Below are 27,037 nucleotides of genomic sequence, written 5' to 3'. Positions count from 1 at the left end.
TTAAGTAGTTCTATTAGACTGATGACCTCTGATGTTAAGTCCCATAGTGCTCAGAGCCATTTGAACTGTTTTGAACCACTGTAACAGTCTAAATTCATTGGTATGTTTAACTCTCCTTTGAACAGATTGATATCTGCATCTTCTTTCTTAAGAAAAAGATGCAGCGCCCACCTCCGTTGTAAAAAATGCTGCATAATACAGTCATAAATCATGTCGCCATTTTATCCGATTGTTGCGAGCTATGGTGTACCCAGGTATTTCCAGGTTGAGCAGTTTAGAAATGATACTCGTTGCCTCCATTTCCAGAACGTGTGTTGTGGAACTTTCGCACAAATATATATTTGTATCTCCTTTTGGCGTGGACGTGTTTGTATAGCATCTTTGCCCCACAGAACGTTCGGATACTTATTAGACGACAGATACGTTATGGCTAAACCAAAGTAAGCTCTATCACAGCTCCGACATCACTCTTGACTCTCCTGGTCGTATGAGGGGGCAAACGACGGAGTCAGTGACATAGTTCCACACCCTACAGTGTAAACTGGTTTCCGAAATTCAGACAAGTGGGTTTCGTGAGCACGGCGTCGACTTTTTTCGAAACGTGCCGACTTAGCATCTCCATTACACCAGCGTAAGAGGTCTGCCGGATTGTTACGGTGCTAGCAGAGCGCCTAAGAATTCGTCCGAAGGCTTCTGTCGCGCCCGTTCGACGTGGATCGAGACGCCGAGGCAGTGCTGTACAGAGCGTAGCGCTGGAGGTCAGCGCAGGGTCGCAGGTCAACACGTACACTGCAGGCTTCTGGAAGCCACCCGACCAACCCAAGTCTTCCTTCCCCATCCCTCGTTAGTTGTACATTTGCTTCCTTTTTACATCGCTTTGTGGTTTTTTCGTCTCCCCATTCCAAGTATGCACTCAATGTTATAGGCTCAAAACTTTGGACACTGGCGTTGTAATCGCATAATGAACGACTTTTTACTGTTGTTTACAGGTATTGTTTCCTACATCCAAGTGCTGCTGCATGTCAATAAACGAAGTGGTAAAAGCTGTAAAGCCATTTACATTTCCATACAGTCTTCGAGCATCGGTATGTTCCTCGTCTAAGAATCAGACGTCATTGTCTTATAAATGTTTAATGTATCCTGAGATCAGTGGTGTAGTATTCTACTTTATTGTGACACTCACAATGCGACTGTAGTTTACACTGAGTTTTCGCAGATCCTTTCACTCAAACGGTTTTCTAGGTAATCACAAATTTGCCGAGATACTGAGCGGGATCGCGTCTGAATGATTAGTAGACAGAGAGCCATGGTCCCGATCACCTTCAGCATATTTTGGAGACACAATCTTCGTGCGTGTCTGCGCCATGTAACCGGCAGAGAAACGTGTGTGAAATGCAAGTAGTGGACTGGATATGCAGGGCGTGGCGGTTAGACACACTGGACTCACATTCGGGAGGACAGTGGTTCGACCACACACCGTGCAGTGGTCTGCAGCAGGTCTGCAGACGAAGGGTGAATGAGTGGATGTGGCTGCTTGTCATTTGTGTCTTCTGGACCGGTTTTCTGTTTGCTGTCCACCCACACAGGTTTTTCTTCATAGAGTGTCTCTCAATAGGAGTGCCGTGATGGTGCCCTAGAAGAGGCATGACATTTAAGGTAGCCCTACCGGTCTTCATTACCGAATGTTCCACAAATTGCAACAGGTATTTAGCTGTCTGTGTCTCATTTCCCAGGAAAACCATGAGGAAGTGGCCTCATTTCGTCCATCATTAAAGTTGTTTACAAGCTTTCCAATGAGTACGACGTGCATTAAACTACTTTTCACTATTTATATAATTTCCAATGGTGGTGATGTTTCCTTCTACAGTGTAATTTCCGTGTGTGGGTCACACAAGTCAGAAACGATTTCACGGTGCCATCAATTTGGAATCATTACAGTCGTCTCATCAATATGAACTGCAAACTTCTTTATTCTTTTTCCATCCAAATTCGAAATTAATCAGCAAAAGCACTCTACGCCCTCTCGAAGGTTTTTTATTAATGAGTAAACATTTGGCTGAGCTTTTGATATTAATAGATCACTTTCTTCCACCCCCTCAGAGGCGTTTTCGATGTGATGGGGCCTTCCACTGTAATTCCACATGTCTGATGGCATCTGGTCTTTATCAACCAACTGGTCCAGAAATAGTCAAATAATCGACGAAACTAGTTTTCAGGCAGTATTTTCTGAATAGACAGCCAACCATGATCCAATATTTCTAAGACAATATATCGTACTCTGAATAGATTGTTAGATAACAATGTCTCTCTTCGTTTCGTTAAGAGGGGACTTCTTTCCACGTCGTTGATTAAAATGAAAATGGCAACTCGTAATCTCTGGTTCAGGAAATAAATTTCCAGCTGATTGGAATGGACATTAGCAATTTCCAGAGTCATTATGAGAGAAGCAGGGTTCCATCCGAGCACTTTTTTGGTTAAGTAATAGTAAATATTAGGACTATGTAGTATCTATCAAATAGTGAGGTGCATTCTGACTCCTCTAACATGTACACAATTGTCTTTCATGATTCAAACGAACTGTTAGTGGTTAAATTGTGCTCAGTGCGAAATTCTGCCAGGCAGCTTCCCTTTTCATTCCCTTACTTCAGTTCTTTTCTCCTCCAACTTTTCTTTCGCTTCGTATTCTGCCTATCGATTTCGAGTGCCCCATCACAAGTTTTCATCTCGCTTAACGATCTGAGCAATTTCTTTTCTTTCAAAAAGCATTTCCTTAATCTCTTCGTCATTTTCGGAACCAGTTGACGTGCAAGCTAGTACTTCTGTAACTGATTAGGCTGTGTGTCTGTCCTGGTTGTGGTAGCGACTACTCTGTCCAGCTCAGATATCAATAAGATGTTAGTGTTTTCGGCCGAGGACGATATTAAACAAATTTCCAGTGACCTCAGGGAGAAATCTAAAGAGGAGCTATTCTGAAACACACGCATTTCTTGCTACCAGATGCTGAGACGAAGACATGCATTGTGAAGATCCTAGCCACACCAAGATCAAGGACGCTGATTAAAATACATAAGCATAATCATCCAACTGAGCTACTTATAAAATTACGGGGGCGTTCGATCTGCAACGCTACACTTTTTTCTCGGCCAATTTCTGTTGGGAAATTGCGGAATTTGTGAGACATCGTGGAATATTCCCGCTTCAGCCCCTACAGCTTCATGGAATTCCATCAGCTGACAGCACTGTATGTAGCCTCCAAAATGGCGTCCGTGAAGGAGGTGCGACCCAAGCTGAGAGCGGTCACGAGTTTCTTTCGGATGAAAGCAATAGCATCGGAGATCTTGATATCCGCTTGCAGAATGTCTGAGGAGATTTGGCAGTGAACAGAAGCACCGTGAGTCGTAGTGCGAGGTGTCTGTCAGCGTCAGAAGAGCTTACTGGTGATCAACGCCTGGCCTAGCAGCGCCATCGTCGCAGCAAGGTTGTGCATATCTGGCCGACCGCCCGCGTGTCGGTCAGCTGCAGACGGCTGTGACTCCTGCGATGTGGGAACGTGCTCTCATTCAAGGTGACCGGTGGATCACTCACAGCTGAACAACCCGCATCTCGCACCTTCCGACTTCCGTCTGTTTGGTCCAACGAAGGATGCACTCCACGGCAAGCAGTACACGGATGATGGGCAGGTCACTGATGCAGCAAGACGTGAGTGGCTGATCAACTGTTTACTCACTCTGTCAGTTTTATCAGTTTAATGGAACAACCAGATGAAACTGGCCATGTCACCTATATGAACACTTTTTCAACCACTCTCTGGGTTTGCAATGTAGCTAATTATTACGAATTGTCATCTTACACCGAAAACGTAGCTTACCACGGAGTTGGGAGGAGAGCAGAATTTTGGTTCTCACGCTGGCACAGCTGATTTCAAGTGAATAACTACAGTACTTTCGGAGATATAAATTTTTACCTAAGGGACGACTGTGATGGATTCACCTATAGCATCAATTGAAACTACAACCAGAAGTACAGGTCCATAAGATCTAATTGTCTGGAATTTTCTTTCGTTTCATTACCACAGATTTCTGACTAAATAAAAAGTAGTTTGGAAAATAACTATTTCATCGTGTTTTGGTTATTTAAGTGTTTTGCAGGGTCTGAGGAATGAAATGGCACATAATTCAAGGTCGTGGCTAGGTTCAATAAAGATAGAATAATCATGTTTTTCGTTCTAGTATGGATTAATTCACAATGCGGAAGATGCAGCATAATTCAATGTTGGATAGAAACTGGAAGGCGCATAAAGGATCATGTATCATTACCAATAATGAAAGTCTTACGGATAATTGTAGGTCATTCTCAAGTTGTGTTTTGTTTCATGGAAATTCCAATTAGCGACGTTGGATATGGAAAATCGAGAAGAGATTTGGCATTTATATTTCAGTTAACATGTTTATTGGAAAAAATAAATGAATCATCAAGTATGAATGTGATTTGGACGTTTGGAAGACAGAACATGTATAAATAAACCTGAGATCACTGGTGTGCAAGTCACTGAGCGAGTCCCTCGCCTGTCTTCTGGTTTGTATCCAACATTGTATTCTGCTGTATCCCTCCTATATTCAGAGTTAATCCATGCTAGATCTGAAGACGTATTTGCTTGTTCGACCTGCACTGAACCTTGCCATGACCAATAATTTATCATTTTCCACATAAAATGTTTCTAATCTTAACTCCAATATTAGGATTTCATTTTAAAAAATCACTTTAACCACCAAATTACGTTCAGAGTTACGGCCATTATTAGCAGCAATGCGTGGCCCCCTTTGACGCATATAACTTGTATCCAAAACACCTAGCTATATCTAGTCTCTATCCCAAGTTCTGCCCCCCCTCCCCCATGAACCATTGACCTTCCCGTTGGTGGGGAGGCTTGCGTGCCTCAGCGATACAGATAGCCGTACCGTAGGTGCAACCACAACGGAGGGGTATCTGTTGAGAGGCCAGACAAACGTGTGGTTCCTGAAGAGGGGCAGCAGCCTTTTCAGTAGTTGCAGGGGCAACAGTCTGGATGATTGACTGATCTGGCCTTCTGACGGCCTTGCTGTTGTGGTACTGTGAACGGCTGAAAGCAAGGGAAACAACAGCTGTAACTTGTCCCGAGGGCATGCAGCTATACTGTATGGGTAAATGATTGCGTCCTCTTGGGTAAAATATTCCGGAGGTACAACAGTCCCCCATTCGGATCTCCGGGAGGGAACGACTCGAGAGGACGGCGTTATCAGGAGAAAGAAAACTGGCGTTCTACGGAAAGGAGCGTGGAATCTCAGATCCCTTAATCAGGCAGGTACATTAGAAAATTTAAAAAGGGAAATGCCCAACTCCAGAAAATAAGCTGCTTATGTATGAGCAGTAATGAAGAGGAGACGAGGTTATAACATTTTCAACATTTCGCGACCCTGTCAGCAACTGTATGAATATTAATTTGAAATTAACAACATCCCCAGTTGCAATGTTTACCTAGATTCGGTTGGGACAACCCAACCATCTTCAGAATAAAAGGAACTACGATTTGTCCATACTGGACAACGTCGGAAACTAGAAACTATAATACAGAAATACGTCGCCACGATGTAATAACTTACCCGGGAAACAGCCACGGCCCCACTCCGCGACCGCTGTACGGCAGCAACGGACGTTGTACTGGTACTGTCCACAGCCTCGAGAGCGCATGCGCGACACTGTGTGTTGACACTCGTACCAACGAGTACTCCTGAACTTAAAATTTTATGAATAACCGCGTGCGGCTAACGAAATTGACGTACACGTTGTCCTGTAAGGAGCACAGATATAGCGACTGTCTTAACATTTGTAATAATTAGTTGGACGTCAAAAGTGAAGGGACCAATGCGTTTACTATTTTAAGCCAACCTAGCATATTTGAGCTGAACATCGAACTTGACCGCATGGGGATAACTACGGGTTTGAAATACCGGATGATCCCAGCTATTCGGCAAAACGGGAGTGCTGAAACATGTTGGCAAGGGTATAATGATTACTCCCTACGATTATGGCGGATGGAATAGCGGTTGAACACCTTCAAAAAAGTTTTTGCTTCGCAGCTGGTCGTTAAGAAGGTTATTTTTTGTCATGTAGTACGGGAACTTCGCAATGCAAGAGCTTAGAATCATTCGGAGGGTTGGGTGCGTGAGCCGTTTGCACCAAGTGTTCAGCGAATGTCGAGCCAAGCGTGCCATCTGCAACTTTAGTAGGGATAGGCTGCTTGTATCTAGTTAGTAAGGCTCTTTCTGTTTGGCCGATGTAAAATTTCGGACAATTGCCACATGCAATCTTGGAAACTCCAGATAACGACAATTTAGGCTTTTTAAAGTGGGAATCAGGTTCTTTTGCAGGCTGTTATTACTAGAAAAAATTGTCTCGAACCCCGGGTTCTTTAGAAGACGCCCTATTTAATATGAAACTTTACCTATGAATGCACTAACTTCCAGCACGATAACCTAACGTTGAACTTTTACTTTTATAATTATTTACTTTCCTCTCATAGAGCCGTCTCTTCATTTCAAGCTCGTAACCGTTATTTCGGGCTGTTGTTTCAAGGGTTGCCAGTTCGTGTTCCAAGGCTTCTGCGGATAGGGGAATGGATATCGCTCTATGCATACTAGAATGAAAAAGTGCCATTGTATGTGCCAGCGGGTGTGCAGAATCGGCAGATATGACATTTTTTCAACCTATGCTTCCTGGAGATGAAGATGTCGTATTCAATGTGATCATCTACTATAGATAACGTAAGATATAAGTAGTTCAACGTCCTACTGGGTGGCTCGTTTTCAAGAATAAAAATAATTTTCTCGTGGAGATCGTTAAACAGTGCAAGTATCTGATCTGTGTCTTCTTGGGACGAATCAATCACCAAGAGAATATCATCCACGTATCTCGGCATACAACTTTATTTTCTCCGCCATCTCTATACTATTAACAAAAAATTGAGATTCTATCGTATCCATGAATATATCGGAAAGAATCCCAGCTAGAGGGCTACCCAATGCTAACCCGTACGCTTCTGAGTATATTTTGTCATTAAAAGAAAAGTAATTGTATTTCGAAACAATGCGCAGGAGATTCATGAGCACATCAATTTCAATATCTGACAATTTCTTATGGAAGTGTAAGTCCGATCTACAGGTACGTTGGTACGGAGGCTGGAAACATCAAAGGAAGCCAGCTCGGATCTGGCATGGCAGATTACATTATTCAGTTTATTTACCATTCGATAGAGTTTCTGATATTAATTTTTCTGGAAAGCGAAGTTGTCCTTAATTTTGCAATGTAAACAGATGGCCAGCTTATGGTACGTACTATTTGTACTGTCCACGATCGGACGTATCGGATGGAAGTTTTTGTGAACTTTGAATTGTCTCGTTAGTATGGGGGGCTTCCGGTTCATATTCAGGAGTCATTTCTTTAGAAACACTCCTATTAATTTATTAGTGTTCTGCAAACCTGTTCTTATCTCTTTATGTAACGCTTGAGTAGGATCTGATTAGATGGAAGTAATGCCATTTTGATCGAAAAATGGCTGTTTTTTCTATGTATTCCGCTTTCGAAACTATAATTAACGAGTTCCTCTTATCGGCTTTCGTAACTAGGGCGCCATTATTCTCCAGTTTACGATTAATACTTTTCACGGTTCTATAACGTAATACTTTGATTGAGCGACAGACAATTCATTTTCTAAGATTTCACAGAATTCTTAGCCAAACCGCGTTTGAACATTCTTTGGCGTTTTGGTACACTCCAAACCTAATTTAAGGCCTGCTATGAAATTGTCTACCACGTGTGGTTCTTTAATCGTAGGTCCGATATTGAATTTCAGCCCTTTGCACAGTAACTGGGTCTTAGTTGTTGGAAAGATTATATAAGTTTTACTAATAACACGTTCACAGAACGTGGGTTTGAAACTGTATTATTGGAACATCCTTGTTGGTTACCTCTGATAACAGCCTTGGACAAATTTGACGTTTTTTCGCATGCCTTGTAGCGTGTTTCTTCTTTCTGTTTACCAATGAAATCATTGGCCAGTGCCCAAAAATAATCTATTCGATAATTTTAAGACTTCGAATAGTGCATCAATATTTCAAGATACAACAAGTAAGCTTTCTCGTTTAACCAATCTTTCTTTGTATACAATTCCGCAATTCTGTTATTGAGGATCTGAGCTATGAATTTCTTTTTGAAAGTATGCGATGTGTAATATAATTTTCCTACATAATTCGGAGTACTAACATTGCCATTTCATTTATTAATAAGTGTAAACAGAATAACGTGACCCCAAAGTTTGTCAGCGGATATTCCATGCCGCAAAACACAATCGTTCTTTCCGTTGAACGGACAGCACGTCTCTTATCAGAGACCCATCTGAGAAGAAATCCGCATGTTCTAGGTCAAAATGCGAGTAGATTTTTGTTTTGTAGAACATCTTCACATCCCCTCCCCCTTGGCGCCCCCGCCCCCCCCCCCATCCACAGAGATAAAACGCGACGTTGTTAAGGCGGTAATGAACGGAAGAATTTCGAAACAGTGACTACTCCTAGCAGGAAAGAGAGGTGGTGAGCCCTACACAGCGTATCCCAGGCCGACTCATGTTCACGGTCGGTGCAGCAGTGTCCGCAGTCCGTGGTTAGCGTCCCCGGCTCGATTCCCGGCCGAGTCGCTAATTACCTTCTCTCGGTGTTTGCGCCGCCCCCGTAACTTCGGGCGATCTCCACCGCCGAGCAGATCGGCCAAGCAGAAGGAAACGTTCTTCTGCCTGAAAACTTCCTGTGGCGTACACATTTTTTACGCGCCAATGTCTTCCGGATCAGCGTGAAACATCGCTTTCAAACGATATGAAGCACACAAAATGCACCGTCATGAATGTAACTGTACACCGTCATGTGCATAATCGTAATACGTTATAGTGCTCTTTTCCAATACACTTCTCGTGTATCAATCAAATCTTAACCTAAAGAACCACAAAATTAATATCGTGATGGGGCATGCAGTAAAACTAAGTAACCACCGACAGATACAAACCTGAGACGATTTTGCGGAATGTGGTGGTGGGTACTTTGTTCACCGAAGCCGTTCTTCGCTGCGCCATGACGTCAGTCTCGCTGCTGCCCCCCCCCCCCGCTCCTACCAACGTGCTTCTCACTGCAGCCGGTTTCCACCAGCCTCGCCGCGTGACGTCACCCGCTGACCCTGGACTGGCGACCCGCAGTTACCTGCACTGCGCGGACGCCCGCTTCCTGCCCACAAACTGCTGTTCCGCCGTGCCAGCGCGTCTCCTCGAAGCTTCCAGGCTTGCAGCGAAATGACGACGACGAGGACAATCGAGAATCTGCGGCCAATAAGGACGCCTTACCGAGGATCACTCTACCCACGCGCCATTCGTGGGCGGAAGAGGAACTAAATTTTTCCTGTCTGTTCCCTCGTGCTGCGCCGAGTACGCTGGCCGGAACTTATTTTATGGCGGCTGTTTTTTGCAGTAACCCTTATATTTGGGCTGCTCACTTTCAACAGTTCCCAGTAAGTGGCTGTTGTCTGCGCTCTGATTCGTTGATGCAGAAGACACTGACCGGTCGCCGTATTCGGTTTTATACTACCGGAGCACTGGTGACACATTTTGTGGCTTTGTATTGAACAAAGAGCAAAGAAAAAATCCCTCGAAATCTCGTAGTTACAGGTACGAATTCTTACAATATAACCGCGCAGAATATCGCTGTATGACGTCATCCCCGCAAGCTGCACTTACTTTAGGTTCAAATACCAAGTTTAATTTCTGACGCTTCAAACTAAGCACAGTAAGAAACTAACTACAGTAAGGTCCGCACTGTGGATCACCACACAAAAACTGTCAGGAGTTGACGCCATCGTTTTCTTTAGTCCTGTCTGAAATATTTCGGTCGAGAAAAGTCACGTTAATAAATCTTTGCGTGAGTTTATAAAAAACTGCACCGTTCATCATGTAATGAATATTTTTAAAGCACCTACATGAAAGAGGCTACAAAGATGGTAGTAATTCTCTTTTAGCCAATTTAGAGACTAACCGTCCATAGATATAATTTTCATGTTTTATGTCCATCTAGGTGGTAACGATTATTCGCATATTTTTATGTAAATAAGTAAAGAGGAAATAATTTGTACACGCGGTAAGTGTAAAGAAATACGCAATACTAATTTCTGTAAGAGAAAAAGAAAGAGAAACAGCTGTTGGATACTGACAGATAAGGGGACTGAAATCCCTGACTTGCCGGTCGTCTTGTTTCCTTGGAGTTGGCAAAATTTACACGACAAAAGAAAGAAGGCATGGAAGGTCGGGGGCATATTTTGATAAACAGTAAGGAGAGCGATATTTGCTATCAGCAGATTTGCCCAAGTATTAAGCATTTTAATGGTAAACAAACGAGGGACGGAATTATTCGTGAGTGGTAACGAAAATTCATTGTATCAGCTGTGCAACTCAGAGACAAGCAAAGGTCCTGCAGTGCTTTATAGAGGACGTTACTTCACCTACTGTGGCATTTCGTAACTTGTAATCGCAGTTTTACGTACGGAAAGGAACGACGCTTCAGTGATACTGTAAATGAACTAAGGGTAGGTAGGGCGTGAATTACAAGTTAATGTACAGCAACACTGACAGCTCACCATACACTAGGTATTTACGCGTTAGAAAGCACTCGTGTATAAATTTCTCAGCATTATTTTGAAAGAAGAATAAAGCCATTGGTGCAGTGGTTTTTCGTACTTGGCTCTCCGCATAACGAACTTCTACATCCAATTTTAGAATTTCAACACTTACACTCGACCTGTGATTTGAGACTTTCTCGGCGTATTCCATTCGTGAAATCTTCTCGGGTGATCAGCCGAGTAAAGGCGTCGTCTTCTCGCAACGTTTCGAAGGGTTTCGTACCGATCATCTTCCAGCGAAGTGTCGAGATGCTGTGTTGCGCGGTCCTATAAAGGCTCCTGGACCAGTGACTGATTCCGGGCGCCGACCAATCAGGTACCTGCGGAATCGGCCGCCGCGCCAGTGGTGGGGGGTTCGCGGCGCGGACCGGGCGTCGAGTCCCTGCCGGTTCCTAATACGTCTGTGGCCGCTACCGTCTTCGTGCCGGAGCGTTCTCTTCTAATTTTAGTTATTGCGGGATTCCAAGCTGTACTGAGTTGGAAACCAATCGAGACACTGGTTTCCAACTCAGTACAGCTTGGAATCCCGCAATAACTAAAATTAGAAGAGAACGCTCCGGCACGAAGACGGTAGCGGCCACAGACGTATTAGGAACCGGCAGGGACTCGACGCCCGGTGCTGCTGCTGCATATAACTTCCTTCGTGTAGGATGTTGAGGGAGAAGGGTGTTGTCCTTGGACATTTCCTTCAGATGAACGGGTATGGGCTTGGGTTAGCATTTGTTGAATGCTCCTAACTATGTGTTTTTTCCTGACGTTTTATGCTGTTTGGTTTTCTCAACTCTGCGGTTATTGCAGGATTGCTTTCGGTCGTTTGTATCGTTCCTGTACTTGGGGGTAGTTTCCAAGTTCTTTTATGAGGGGGTTTTCCGATTTGCTTGCGGTTTCGTAGAACGCAGCCGCGAGCTCTCGGAATCTTTCTTTAATGAACTTCATTTCCGTAGCCTCGTGTGTGTCGGCTGTCGGAAATCTCGTTGGGACATGTAGCGCGCGCTTTAGTGCCCTGTTCTGAATCCTTTGCAGCCTCGTTATGTGAGTATTTGCTGCATAGCCCCAGACAGGGCAGGCGTACTCGAGAATGGGGCGGATGAGTGTGCAGTAGAGTCTGACTCCTGTGGTTGCAGCGAGACTGGTTCCGCGCCGCGAACCCCCCTTGGCAACCTCTCTCACCGTTTCGGACATGGCACTACCACCGGTCTTACTAACGATCACGAGGCAAGAAAATTCCCCTGGCAGTTACGAGGTCCTCAGGACTGACCAGACGAACAGCCAAGGTGAAATAAGCCCCAAATCTAGACTCCTACTCGCGAACGCGATAGCGGGATTAACGGGGAAGGATAGAAAAAAGTACGAGCGACGTCTCGAGAGGGCACTCAAACCACGTCCTGAGAGCGAGACGACACCAACTCGTCCACGCCCACTAAAACTGAGTCCCAAGTCCAACAAGAAAAAGACCCCCGTGAAAAAGCGAAAGTCGCCGCTGAGGAAAACATCGTCAAAGACGAGGAAAACTCAGCGCGCGGAAAGACCGGCAAGCCCGATCGAGGCACAGCCGACCGAGCCAGCGCAGGACGCGCCCGAGCGGACAAAGGCCGCCACGTGCCCAGGTAACGGAGCGGGCGGCCCCGCGCAGGTACAATGCGCCGAGGCGCGAGGCGAGCACAATGGCCCGGCCGCGTCACCCGGCCCGTCGCGGGAAGAAAGCCGCGACGCAGGTACCACGCCTGCACCGGCGGCAGCCGTGCAGCGCGCTGCTGCGGGCACGCCGCGGCATGAGAATGCAGCGGTGGGCGGGCAGCGGTGCGCGGACGTGGCTGACGCCGAAGCTGCCACACCACACGACGATGACGGATTCCAGAGGCCCAAAAGAACCGCCGGCCGCTCCCCTGTGCTGCACACAGCCTCCCCGGTAACAACAAGTAACAGGTTCTCCCCCATAGAAGACCACCCCCACACACAGGACAACACCATACAGCCATCCGACACAGACGGAGACACGGAGGAGAGGCGTTATCGGATCCCTCCTCTTATAATTCACTACGAGAAATCGTACTCCGAGTTGTATGACAACATCAACGCAACCCTCGGAGAAAACAAATTCACCGCAAAAACTACCGGGGAGGACCAACTCAAGATTACACTTAAGACCGTTGACGACTACAAAGCGGTGAAGGCCATGTTAAAAGAAAAGGAAACCCACTTCTATACCTTCCCCATAGCTGCCAAAAAACCTATTAAAATAGTATTCCGGGGCATGCCGCACAAGACGGACACAGGGGACATAAAAAGTTACCTGGAAAGGGAGGGTTTCGAAGTGAGCTCGGTCGTCAAGACAAACCCGAGAAGACCGTGGCCGCTACACACAGTCACCTTACCTGACTCCGCCCAGAATAGAAAGATATGGGAGGTGACAATGATAATGAGGGTAACAGTCACGCCAGAGAAGCTGAAAAAAAGATCGGGCCCAGGGCGATGTTTTAATTGCCAAAAAGTGGGGCACATGGCTAGGGACTGCGACATGCCAATGAGGTGTGTCAGGTGCGGCGAAAAGCACAAGTACGAGGAATGCCCGGTACCGCAGGGGGAGGGCAAGGAGAAGTGCTGCAATTGTGCTGGCGCGCATCCTGCCAGCTACCTGGGGTGCCCGGAATTCCGCAAAGCTAGGGACCGCCTAAGGGGAAAGCACCCTCAGACAACAGGGGCTAAGCATCGCACCGCACCTCCTCCACCACCACCACCAAGCCGATATCCAAGACCCACAGCGTCAAGGGTATTTCAGTCACGGACATACTCGTCAACTGTCAGTGCCCCAACTCGCCCTCCTCCACACAACCAGGTTCCTGTCAACGGAGAATCGCCTAGGGAAGCCCCCCCCCCCCCCCCTACTCACTAGAGCCCAGTCTGCGTGACACGACACAGAACGTCTCGGTAGAAGAACTGGCAGCAACCATAAAGGCCCTTCAGGCTCAGGTGAATCAACTGGCAAACATTTTGGCCACCATGACTCAACACCCCGCCGAACACTCATCGGCAGCAAAGCAGGCGCCCTCATCGGCGATGACATCAGGAAACCACACCCCTCGACATGGATAGACGACCTAACATACAAGGTCTAAAAATGTGCGTCTTCAACGCAAACGGTCTATTCCAGCAAGCCCTCGAATTCAGGGAATTCATAAAAGAGGAAGACATTGACATATGCTTAGTGGCCGAAACACACCTGAAGCCAGGTGTAAGAGCATCTGTAGCTAACTACAACTGCTACAGACGCGATCGGCCTACCGCAGGAGGCGGGGTCGCAGTATATGTCAAACGAGGTATTAGACACCACCAAGTGTACCCACCAGCAACTCGCCAAATTGAAACAGTCGCAATAGAAATTGCCACTGTAACAGGGCCCCTCACAGTCGTTGCAGCCTACCGCCCCCCTTCCCAAACGTTAGAAGAAGAGGACATAGCTGCACTAGGGAGAATAAGAGGCAAGCTCCTAATAGGAGGAGACCTCAATGCCAAGCACGCAGACTGGCACTCACGTGTAAGCAACAGAGCTGGTCGACAACTGCAACGACTCGCGCGCATCCACCAGTTTCAGGTATGGGGCCCCGAGGAGCCCACCCACTTCCCAAACAACGGAAACAGGGCGGACGTCCTCGACATCGCACTCACGAAACACGTTACAGGTTTTGTGTCTGCCAATTCGATAAACAGGATGTCGTCGGACCACAATCCAGTTATCCTAGAGGTCGACATGGGAGAATGGCTCTCGCTCCCACAGCGCACCACAACTTACAAACGAACAAACTGGGAACAGTTCAGCAACGGAATAGCTGCTGAACTTGCCCAAGCCCCGCCTCCAACAGCAGAGACTGCTGAACAAGCGCTGGAAGACTTCACTAAAGCGATCCTGCAAGCAGCTGAGGAAGCAACACCTGCGCCAGCGGGAGCCCCCCGCTCCAGGCAGCTCCCTCAGCACCTGCTTGCCCAAATCAGACACAAAAACAGGATCGCCAAAGAATGGAAACTTACTAGGAACAAAAACACGAGGAGGCTGCTCAACAGACTACAACGAGAGTTGAAAGTTGCACTCACTGAGTATCGCAACCAGCAATGGTCAGAACGACTATCAACTCTCAAACTAGATGACCACAGCTTGTGGCAAGCCACGAAGCAGTTCACGAGAAGACGCGCAAAAATGCCCCCTCTGCATGGTGAACGTGGACTGCAATTCAGCACTGAAGACAAAGCAAATGCGCTAGCAGACGTGTTCGAAAAACAATTTACGCCAGCAGAGGTACAGGACAGAGAACACGTCGCAATCGTCCGCAGACAACTGGCCACCTTTTTAGAGGCAGACGACGACGATGAATACACGCCGCTCTTCAGTTCCGAAGACGTGGCGAGTGTCATCAAATCGCTGCCAACAAGAAAGGCACCAGGCCACGACCAGCTCACCAACGAACTACTAAAACACATCCCGCCCTTGGCAATAACACACTTAGCAGATATCCTAAACGAAATTACGCGATCGCTAAAATTCCCGACACAGTGGAAACACGCTGAAGTAGTCTCGATCGCAAAACCTGGAAAAGACCCGGTGTTCCCGCAACACTACAGACCAATTAGTCTACTGCCTACCCTCAGTAAACTATACGAGCGTCTCCTCCTAGTACCGATACAGGATCACATCAGAAGAGAGCAAATCCTGCCCAAATTCCAGTTTGGGTTCCGCCCACAACATTCGGCCCCCCAACAAATAATGAGGGTAGTAGAAGCAGCCACAGAAAGCTTCAACCTCAAAGGCTACTGCGGGATCGTCTTACTAGACGTGGCAAAAGCCTTTGATTCAGTTTGGCACACCGGGCTTCTCCATAAAATGTACACCCAGGGCTTCCCCGGAAAGATTGTGAAACTTATAAAAAGCTATCTCTCCGGTAGGACATTCTCTGTAAAGGTAGAAACATCACTATCAAGCAGGAGAAGAATACATGCAGGGGTACCACAGGGTTCGGTTCTTGGTCCAACCCTGTACAGTCTCTACACTGCAGATATACCAACCACCCAACACGTACAAACAGCACAGTATGCTGATGACACCGCATTCTTCTCCTGCTCAACAAACAGGAACCTGGTCACGAGACGTCTTCAAACCGCCCTAAATAAGACAGACGAATGGGCCAAACAATGGAGAATCTCACTCAACTCTGAGAAGACCCAAGCCATGCTAATGACCAGACGTCTCGGTAAACGCCGCCCCCCCAGAAGACCCTACCAAATGCTGCACCTGCAGGGCCAAAACCTCCCCTGGAGAAACATTGCGAGGTACCTCGGTGTGACACTAGACAAGCGCCTGACTTGGAAGTGCCACATCGAGGAGGTTAGCAAAAAGGCCCTAGGCAGGATGCAGATCCTCTATCCAATACTGAACAGTACAAGTTCCCTTGACCCGAGCACAGGAGTAGCCATCTATCGAAGTCTAATTAGACCGATACTGGAGTATGCGTGCCCCGTATGGGGTTACGCTGCTAGATCGACGGTAGAACGGCTACAAAAGATTCAGAACAGAGCGCTCAGAAGAGCGCTACACACACCGCCGCGCTTCCCGACAGAGGACCTCCACATAGCGGCAGACATCGAAAAATTAAACACGCGATTCCGAACCCTGGCGGAACAGTTCTACGCCAACGCGGAAAGATCGCCAAACGATCTCATAAACTCACTAGGTCGGTACAACAACGTACCAGACCGGTACAAAAGACCAAAAGCAATACTCCTCGCATGATTAAAAGAGAAAAAATAAAATAAATAATAATAAAATATAATAAAATAAAAAAAGTCCGTTACTAATAAAGTGACAGAAAAGAATCCACAACACTCTAAAGAAAAGAACAAACAAAAAGACAAGCACATCCAACAAAAACCCCCAAAAGAAATTGAAGGAAATGTCCGAATGGGACAAAAACCTTCTCAGAACACAACCTCTGAGGACAGAGGAAGAAATTAGAGTGAGCAGCGAACCCCCCACCACTGGCGCGGCGGCCGATTCCGCAGGTACCTGATTGGTCGGCGCCCGGAATCAGTCACTGGTCCAGGAGCCTTTATAGGACCGCGCAACACAGCTCGACCGTTGCACGCGGCGCCCTGCTTCTGAGGGAGAGTTAGATAGGAGATCGTACTGCGCGCGGGTGGCAAATTGTCGTGTTGCTGTTTTGACGGCAAAAAAGCAAATTGTCTAACCCTAGCGCGCAGTATGGTTAAGATGAGTAGCGTGGGACGCGACGTCGCGAGAGGTGGCAACTCGGCGACAGAAGAAGAAGTTTCCCCCGCTCCCGCCCTGTACATCAAGTGCAGGGAGGGCGAGTGGGTGGAACTATACGATAAGATGGGGCAGAGCTGCGAGAAGGAGGTCGTCGTCGAGTCCGTCGACTCCGACGCCACCATCGAGCTCCAGGCCGCTGACTGGAACGACTACAGGGCCCTGAAGGCCCTTGTAGCCGCCCACACGGTGGACGCCCCGGAAAGAAGAGGTGCGATGGGTCAAATGACTCGTCGCAAAGAAGTCACCAAGGCGCTCCTAAGGGGACTGCCTTGGATCCTCACGGAGCGAGCCGTGAAGGAAGGACTGCGCCGCCAAGGTTTTGTTGAGGCAACCGTCAGGTTGCACAACAAAACCAATAAGAAGAAACCGCCCCTGTTTATTGTCGCCACACCAGCGGCGGACAACGGAGCGGACATTCTGGACATCCGGAAGCTATTGGGCTTCAACGTGCAGCCGGAAACTCTCCCACCCCACCTGGACACGAAGCCACAGTGCTTCAAGTGCCAGGAGGAAGGGCATGTGGCAAAGCACTGCCGTAACGCCGCCAGATGCGTCAGGTGCGGACGTCATCATGACACCCGCACCTGTAACAGCACCAAGGACGACAAACCGACGTGCGCCCGCTGCGGCGGTGAGCACGTCGCCAACTGGCGCGGATGTCAGGCCTTCAACGGCCGAAATCCCGCCACTGCAATAGAGACGGCGCCCCAGACCAAGAGGCGACGCCGCAGGAGGAGGAGGCGACAGCGTCCTGCAACCGCGGCGAGCATCGGAGGGGCAGCAGCGAGAGGAGGAGGCAACGCCGCGCGAACAACGGCGGCACCCGGAGGAGATTCGAGGACGGCCACCGCTCACGTGCGGCCGACCTCACCCACCGCCTGTGGCAAGGGCGGAGGAGGGGGACGGCAGCGCGACGCAGCGAGTGGGAAGACGGCGGCGACAGCTGGTCCCGACGTCGAGTCGGCCCTCCGGGAGGCGGAATCACGATTCCGCATGGTTCTCCACGCGGAGATGGAGGCCGCCTGCCTCACTCTACGTGAATCCCTTAGCCACAACACCAACAAGAAGGAGGCGCAGCACCAAGACGACAGGCTGGCAACAACAGCAGCACAGCCCAGTCGCGACCAGGCCACACAAACGGCCTGGCCTAAGAAGATGACAATAAGTCGAGCTGCACAGGCCTCGTTAGAAGGCAAGGGAGAAGCGGTTGCACGTCAGGACTCAAGCGTGCAGACCAAGGAGTTCGTCAACTTCAGGGCGGAACTTGTGAACGACGAACTCCTGGACGACGACAGCCCGCGAGACGAGTACCAGATGAGCTTCCTGCAAAGCAAGGAGCTCATGAGAAGAAAGGCGGAAGCCAGAGAAGAGGAGCACAGAAGAAGGCAAGAGGAGGAAGAGGCGGAGCGTGATAGAAGACGCGAAGCCGCCCTTGCCCGCCGTGAACGCCAGCGCCAACGCTGGCAACACGGCAAATAAAGATAAGACAAGTCACAACCAGCAGTTCTGGCCGGGTTTTGCAGGTTTTCCTTGGCCGCTAAGGTAAATACCGGAACTGTCCCCAACAAAGTCCTGCAAATAAATTCCCAATTGGGAGAACGCCCCCCCCCCTTCTTTGCACCCCTGCGAGAAAAATAAAGAGTGCCACAACAGAATTAAGTATACCCCTTGGCTGAAAAGAGCTAAATGCACGCTCTATAACAGCCCGCCCTTCTCCATCCGAGAAGGGAATGAAAAGTGCAAAAAAAAAAAAACAAAAAAAAAAAAAAAAAAAAAAAAGCATCTCGACACTTCGCTTGAAGATGATGGGTACGAAACCCTTCGAAACGTTGCGAGAAGACGACGCCTTTACTCGGCTGATCACCCGAGAAGATTTCACGTACACTCGACCTATTAACGATACCTGCGTCTTTGTATACGTCAGTTACGCGCGGAACTGCATCGGTTACGTGTACGTACATAATTAACTTGTGTACCACAGAGGAGTAATATGGGTTCAATAGAAGTAGACACATACTCATCATTTACGTACATTATCTTTCATTGCTTACGGAAAGATTCCCGACAGTAAGGTACACAGTGTATGTACTGGGATTAAAGTCACCACGTGAAGTGTAACCAAGCGCGTTCAGAAAGTACGAGATTCTGTGAATTAAAATTAGGCGCAGCAGTGATTAATTGTAAGGGCACAGAAGTACTTTGATGGTTGACATTTCGCGGGTGTTCCTGGAAGCACATTATGTGTACAGATATTATTTACGTTATTGAAATAATTCGTAAATGCAATGTTGTCAACCAGACTGACTAAGAATTTAAAGAATTCTTGGCCTTGTGTAAAATGAGCAAGGGGATCGAGACCATGAGTTGGGCTGCTCAGTACCGCACTGGTGCAGAAACTAAAGACGACTGGTAAAAGGCGAGACAGAGGGCTACCATCAACGATTCACTCGTTTCCAGAATTCACATTTTTCCGAAGTATTAAGTGTACGAATATGATTGCGTGCCATTACGAATTCAGCGCCTTGCCAAAATGCCGACAAGGCAAGACTTTTCATGTGTTGGAACATGCGAGGTATTTGACCAAATGTGGCAGCTGCAAAAAACCGTGTAAGGGGGTAGGGGTGGGGGGGGGGGTTGAACAAGATTTTTGTACGCAGTCCACACAAGTCAACAGGAGGCAAAAGCCACGAACTCTGAACACCGCAGCAAAGTGTGTGAAAGACAGTGCGTCGGCGGTTACACTTCAAACCGTACCGTCTGGATCCCTTACAACAATTAAAAGCGGACTGTTACGGCCGGCGCCTTCAGATTTACGCCACATTGGAGGCATCAATTGAGGATGGACATTTCGCCCCCACGCTGATATTCAGCGACAAAGCAATTAACACTTTTCTGAAAAAGTTTATCTCCGCAATGTGAGAGCGTGCCGTACTGAAAATCCTCACCAGATTTCGGTGCATGAAGGAGATTCGCCGAGGGTTAATGTATCCTGTGCAGTGTGACAGGCGAAGCTGAATGGGCCGTTTTAATACTGTGAGACAACTGTGGCGGATACATCTCGATATGTTGCAGTTGTTTCGACTACTCATTCCTTCAGGGGCCATCGATGTTTGTTGCTACCTAAACGACGAAATTTCGCATCGCTGGATTGGCCGTAGGCGGTTAACGCAAGTACTGATCAGCTTGCAAAAGCACTTAACAATGGATGTTTGAAAATCTGAAACTGGTCACGGGTTTGTGTAATTAAACTGTGTGTGTCGTAATTGCGGTTGCCTCCTGTATTTAAGTCATAATGTTTATAATTGTACTACAGCCCTGTTTCTCTAAATGTTTATTTTCGAAAATCTAGCGATTAAAATAGGGTTTTATCGCAGTGTGGCTGACTCAAATGAACTTGAAATATTAGCAGAAGGCCACTCGATCACTGACTACACAAAGTAGAGGCCATACTGGATGTTACCGAGAACTCGCGTGACACGTATGTATGCACGATGATCTTCAGAGCCATTTTGTTTCTGTTTAGACCACTCGGCCAATGGACTTGCGAAAATTTGAAAGGGCGCGAAACACAGGAACGTAACAGTGAGACGCAGTACAAAAATCAGACAAAAAAACCGTGGACGGGAGAGCGCGGTCTGTACTCGTCCGGAGAGTGGGGGCTCCCGCTGCCTGCCGTGCTCACGTGTCGGGGGCGTGCGCGGCTGGCCGGCTGCACAGACGCCTCTTCGTGCAGAGGCTGCGTGCGTCTCTCGCACACGCAAAGTTGCACAGGTATACGTGCCTTCACACTAGGGACAAGCGGTGCCCAGCACTGAACCTGCCGATTCCAACTGTGCATCACCAAAACGGACATAGAACACTCTTCGAAAGCTAACATGCGTGAAATACGTGCCACACAAAAATTGTTACTGTAACATTCCGTTTCTTTGGCTCCGCTGAGTGACAACCATACTATAACCTGACGACCTGTCCCAGAACTCTGGCTAAGCAACACATCACTTCTCCACAACACTTTACAGAAAATAATATAGCAGCCACGCGTTCTGTTGTATCCGTGAGCGTGTGTGACGTCACGCAGCACACCATTACGCCACGGGTCAATGTCGACGGCCGCTATCAGCAGCTGCGAGCTGCTCCAGTTTAGGCAGCCGCCTGTACTGGGAATACGTGTACTTGCAGAGCGTCGATGCTTTGAGAAAAGTGAAACACACGACGGAAGTCTGAGAAAACTAACTACTGAATGGTGTATCACCAAATGGACCACCAAGGCGACAGCGAAATTTTCGCGAACCGTTTTTTTCCTTCATCTGAGACACTGAAGTACCGGGTGCTCATAAGTAAAATGCAGCTACTGACCCAAGTCCACTATGGTCTGAGTATGGTAAGGCAGCGAAACACTGTAGACATGCTAATGCATTAACGCGAAACCAGTTGGCGCCGGAGGAAATCAATTCCAATGTTGGTTACCAGGTGCGAATCTGTCACTGTGCAACACCTCGCGGAAGTCTCCGGTGCTCATACTGAACAAGTTCTGCAAGTGGCGGTTAATAATATCGACATTCTGCCTTTCTCACTTCTTTGTCCCTTCCTGTGCACGTTCCGTTCCCAATCCATTACATATGGGAACATTTCTTCCAGTGTAAATCGCTTCCGCAAGGGCGCATTAGCATACCAAGTTTCGCTGCCAAACAGCAGTCACAGCCCACGATGGACCTCTGCGAGTGGCTCAACTTGAGACAGTGGTAGAGCACGGTTACTGCTGCACGCAGGTTACCCTCAGCCACGTGTCACGGCGACACCTCGCCACCGTCTCCACGTTGAGTCACGTTTACTGCCAGGCCAAGTATCATGTGACACACCGGTGTGAAATTTTATGCAGCTATCACATTTTACTGGTGGACAGAACACCTAATGAATTGAAAGCGCCCGGAAACACTGTACACACTCCCAAGTCACGAGTGACCTCACTCCCTTATTATTGGATATCTATGTGTGACCTAAAGAGCTGATTCCACACAATCGCGATTAAATGGAGGCCTTCTTAGGAAACTGTTTTGGCTGCCGCTACTGTTCATCCGTGAACGCCACAGTTTTCTACAATTCAGCAAATCTTATCTCGCTACACACGGTACGTTTTGAACAGCTCTTTAATACGGCGTGCATCAATTGCGTCGTATATTTTGTGATAGGCGAGTATAAATACGAAAACCACCACACATAGTTCCACGTCACGAAAGTGAAGGGCATTTACAGCACTGATTCCGGGTTGCTTTTTATAGATAAAATTCGCGCAACTTTTATCAAATCATCCTGTCCCTCACGTGTGACGACAGTCACTTTTCCGTGACGTCACGCGTTCTGTGCTGCCATTGGATGAGGGGAGCACACTGAACAGTCGTCGTGTTGATCTACCTGTTTCCGAAGATAAAATTGTCAATTTTATGGTTTTGGTATTCAAATTTGCTTTTTACGACAATGTGCAGTCTAACTGACACATGGCATTTTTGAACTCTTCAAGACGGGTCGTCTTCAGTACTTTGTCATGCCGAAGTGCCTGTAAATGCGACGTCAGTGGCCACCCACCATTCCGAAACTGACTTACCATCAATAACTGGCAAGGCTTCTGTAACAGTATCTGGCTAAACGAAATAATGTTTGCTGTATGTTTCTGTCAAACATAATTAGCAAATGCCCCCACAAATGTTATAATTCTGACGTGATTCAGTCCTCTGACAGAAACTAACGACAAATCTACCTCGATTCTCGCAACTGTTGCACTGGAAATGGCACGAATTAAATCTAGGTTCTGCCGCCATTAGTGCCTGCACATTGAAATCTACACTGCACTTTAATCGTGTCATTTGAACGTCAAATGAAGAAGCTGGTAAGTGACGGCGTCAGAATCACCGACATTCATTCCTCCCTCACATAATATACGACTGAAGCGCAGGCCGCACAGAACACGGCGCGTCTCACAGATCGCTGACGCGTTGCTTTGTCGACACACCGGGCTCTCTTATCAGACAAATAGTAACACGAGAACAGCCAAACAAAGTGATGCAGCGTTGTAGAGTGCTAAAAAAAATTTCATCAGCAAATCACAAACGAGAAGACGTGACAGCGCGATAAAAAATACGAAATGTTTATTTCGTGAAGCACAAACATTACGATAAATTCTCAAGAATTTGCCAACTACTACGCAAATGGTCGCCTCTGTGTAATGAGGGTGTTGGGGAAAGCTACAGATTGCTCGTTGACCATAACCTTAATTCCAGAAAATTGTGAAAATACGGAAATGAACGCGAGTGCTGCGTCTCACCGCCACAAGCGTGTCGGCGTGACGCCACGAGTTGTGATTCGCGAATGGATTTCAGGATCGGCAACGCCCACGCACGAAACAGCTTCCGACGTCTCATTACTTTGCAGACGAGTTAACGTGTGTAACATCTGACGTTAAGCATGTAAGCGAGATAAAGTTTAGTTAACGGTTTGAAATTGTTCTTAATGTGTGTTCGAAAGCAAGTGCTCATTCCGAAATACTGGGTAAACACAGTCTGCTTAATTTGCGCTGCTTTTTAAAGAAAAGCCCGTTTATCGCGCGTCTAAATTTTTGACACGTCATGTCTACTGAAGTGTGGGCCGTACGACGATGTAATTTTTGCAGATACCCTAAGGGGTGTGGCGATACTGTCTGCAAACTGCGTCGCGAATAGCTAGGTACTGATAAACCACAACGATACGTCTGATGCCTAAGTTGACTCCATGAACAGCGACAACGTGGCCGGGGGAGGGGGTAGCGGAAAAATCTCTCCAGTTCTTGTAGTCTTGCGTGCAGTTTCTTGGAAGTCGGTAACTGCCCTCATTCTGAAATACTGTCTGACTAACGTCCGCGTATTTCAGCGCCCTTAGTCACGTTACCTCGCGACGCGCCATGTTTCCAACTTAGGTACTTCTCTTACTGTGTGAAAGCCGTAATTTAAGATTATACTTCTGAATGAGTACATCACGACAACATTTTAGATGTCTGAATTCGGCCACATTACGCGAAACATTAAAAAATAAATTTCTGCCACGCCTGCAAGCCGCTACACGCCTTGTCGCACTGAAACTCGCTTACTGCAAAGTTCTGCGTTTGATGGTTTTCGTAAACTTGCGTCCTACGAACTTAAGAACGCGAGGTTTTCATTTTAAATGCCTGTTGTACGTGAATTCCGTGGAAATCTACACTGGCACATCGAAACACTAACAGACTGAATGTGGCGTTATTTTCCATTCGTTCCACGTTATTCTCGGTCAAGTTTTCATAGACTGGAGCAAGGCCATATGTAACGACCAATAAATCACTGAACACTTAAAACGGTAATTTAACACACTGTTAGCCACCCCCTTTGTTCGTAGCGGTCGTAATTTTTCAAAGACAATGTATTAGACAAGAGCAGTAAGTTAGTTACCCGACAAAAACCACACAAAAGCGTGCAGAACATCCGCCGCTCCCATAAATTCCTGCCTTACCTTTCTGAGGTATTCCCGTGGAGACAAGATACACAAGCTCTGTCTGGGCAGGCAGGACTACGTCGCACGCTGCTTCCCTCCAGGCTGCTGCGTCACAACTGGACCGCACAGACCGCCGGCTGCCCGCTCCGGCGGCGTTGCCAGCTCACGCGGCAGGCGAGGGAACGGCTGCAGCAGGGCGTCTACGTCTGTGTCGGCACTGCCGGACCGCCTGCGTCCCATCCACGCCACAGTCAGTTATCTCGAACCGCGCCATACAGCTGGCAACACACACCCCCTTCGCCTGGCGCCCCAAAAACCGGATTTCGTAAACCGATTTCCCAGTACCGCTTTTGGTGAACGCAAAGATGGAACAAAGACGCTGCATTTTGGTCACGGGATGAGGAGAGGTGTGAACACAACATCTTCCGTCATCGTGCTGAGTGCCAGTGACTTACGCGCGAGCTTCGCGATTCGTATCTATCATTTGCTACTCCAGAAATGACGGACGAGTGTGACAAGTTTTCGTTAAAGAACGTTACAGGGATGTCAATGCTAAGATCATCGGTGCCTGGGCTCACGTACTACTGACTAACTTAAAATAAGTTACACTGAGGACGACACATTTACCCTCAACGTGTGGACCAACTGAAATCATTCTGTGATTTCGTTGATACTGGATACGGGAAAGTTCTAGGTAGTATTAAAACTAGATTGTTGTCGTTGTTGCCAGGAGTTACGAAAGTTATTGAACCTTTGAAATCTTGTTTTCTATCTCAGAATAGGTGTCCCACGTTGCTGAAACAAATTTTCGAGAACCCACAGTCACTTCTTTGGATTCATTTCACACAATGCCCACTGTAAATGTTTTTAAATTCAATCCAAAAGTTGGAAATAACCACGGTTTCAGCTTGCTTCAAGAAATAATCAATACCATTTCAAGTAACTTGGGAAAGGAAGGTACTTAGTCAAAATACGAGCCTTTTACTAATTCTAGGACACTTTTGTGACTTGCTTGGAAAAGTAGAGTTCTCCACTTAAACGTCTCAAATCATTTCATTGGAGAACACAAAAAAAAAAAAAATACTGTTTCTTGGGCTGAACTTTTAAATTTTCTGATAATTCTTAAGGCAGTAGACTCATATGCAACATTTCAGACGAGATAGGATGCGTGAACAACATTGTATCCCAGAAACTTGAGGAATTGGAAAAAGCTAATTTGGAAACAGATGAGATACTGTGCGATATACTCCACACACTTATAAGTACAGGTACTTCATGTAAAAATATAGACACGCTTGTGAGTTTTGCTCCTGCTGTACTATACACAAATATTGTTGTGGAAAGAATATTTTCAACTGAGAATTCGCTTTGGAGGGTGGAATGTGTAGTGCTAGAACCACTTCATTCCCCACAGGTGTTGTGTGTCTCATATTAGAGGCCAAAACCGAACATAAAATTCTTTGGCAAGTACAGAGTAGAGGTGCTCTTACTCGGTAACTGTACTGTCTAATTATTAGATTTATAGTGAATTCTTGCAACGGGCCTTTGTCCTCAGAAGTTGACTGCCGGAAGTAGTTGCTCTCTGTCCCAGTGTACGTAAAAGCAGAATAAGCAAGCATTCTTCAAAACTATATAATGTATGGATGGTCAGTGTCTGCATCAAGTAAATCCTACCCCATATTTAGCAGATTGGGTTCCACATTTGGAGGCTGCATTCGAGACACACGTACCATATGTCGAAGTTTAAGCACCATGTAATATTTTCGTGTGTTTTAATTCAGACGTAAACGTCGAGTGGCTCTTTACATACCACCTCACAGCACCACTCTGCTTCCTAGTCAAGATCCCTAAAATCATTCAGTTCTTATCCTCCCTTAATAGCGATCAATAAAATTGTAATATGTTGTCTTGTGTATCCAGTACGAGGATATTTCATTCCTTAGCTCATACAACAGCCTGACAGGTGGTGGTTTTCTCGGCTATTTTTCCAGTACTTGAACGAATTTCAGCCACAATCTAAGTTTGTGTGTCTGGTGCGTGCTCAATGAAACGAAAACGAAAATAACCTCTGTTTGCCTGGTGGTTGTTGGTATTTGAAGTCAGGAACATGTTTCATTCGGAACACCGACTTTGCCATTAAATCTGAATTTTGCGGAGAACAGGTAGCCTTCATAATGGCGAGACCCTTTTGCACAGGATTTCGGTCACCCCAGGGATCTTATGTTGATGCTGTGACATTGTTAGGGTGTACTAACATGTAAATTTTATTTTCTACAGATCTCACACAATTTCTTCATTGTGGTTGATCAGCGTTGTTGCTTGCTTTATGAAACAGTGTCGTCTTTGATGTCTGTTTTGAATTTTGTGTGAAGTGTGTTGTTGGTACTTTGGGAGCTTTTCATTGTAATCCTTGTAATCGTTGTAATGACAACCCAGACCTGATACGCACACCTCCAGAGAGAGGGAACTAGTGTATGTACAAAA

The 27,037-nt window shown here is 47.0% G+C and overlaps 2 protein-coding genes across 2 annotated transcripts in view; both read right to left on the bottom strand.

Moving 5' to 3' along the window:
* Positions 1-24,666, bottom strand: part of LOC126212946 (poly [ADP-ribose] polymerase tankyrase-1-like) — a 213,158-nt gene extending 188,492 nt beyond the window's left edge. Inside the window, exon 1 of the mRNA XM_049940463.1 lies at positions 24,572-24,666. The gene's annotated coding sequence lies outside the window, so the exon portion shown is untranslated. The remainder of the gene's footprint in view (positions 1-24,571) is intronic.
* The window catches only part of LOC126212947 (ankyrin repeat and protein kinase domain-containing protein 1-like), a 578,958-nt gene that overhangs the window by 541,340 nt on the left and 10,581 nt on the right, over positions 1-27,037 (bottom strand). The gene's annotated exons all lie outside the window — the stretch shown is intronic.

Source organism: Schistocerca nitens, chromosome 11, assembly GCF_023898315.1.
Source record: "Schistocerca nitens isolate TAMUIC-IGC-003100 chromosome 11, iqSchNite1.1, whole genome shotgun sequence".
In the NCBI taxonomy this organism is placed as follows: Eukaryota; Metazoa; Arthropoda; class Insecta; order Orthoptera; family Acrididae; genus Schistocerca; species Schistocerca nitens.
Note: the sequence above shows the minus strand (reverse complement) of the source record. Positions and strands in the feature narration are given on the sequence as shown.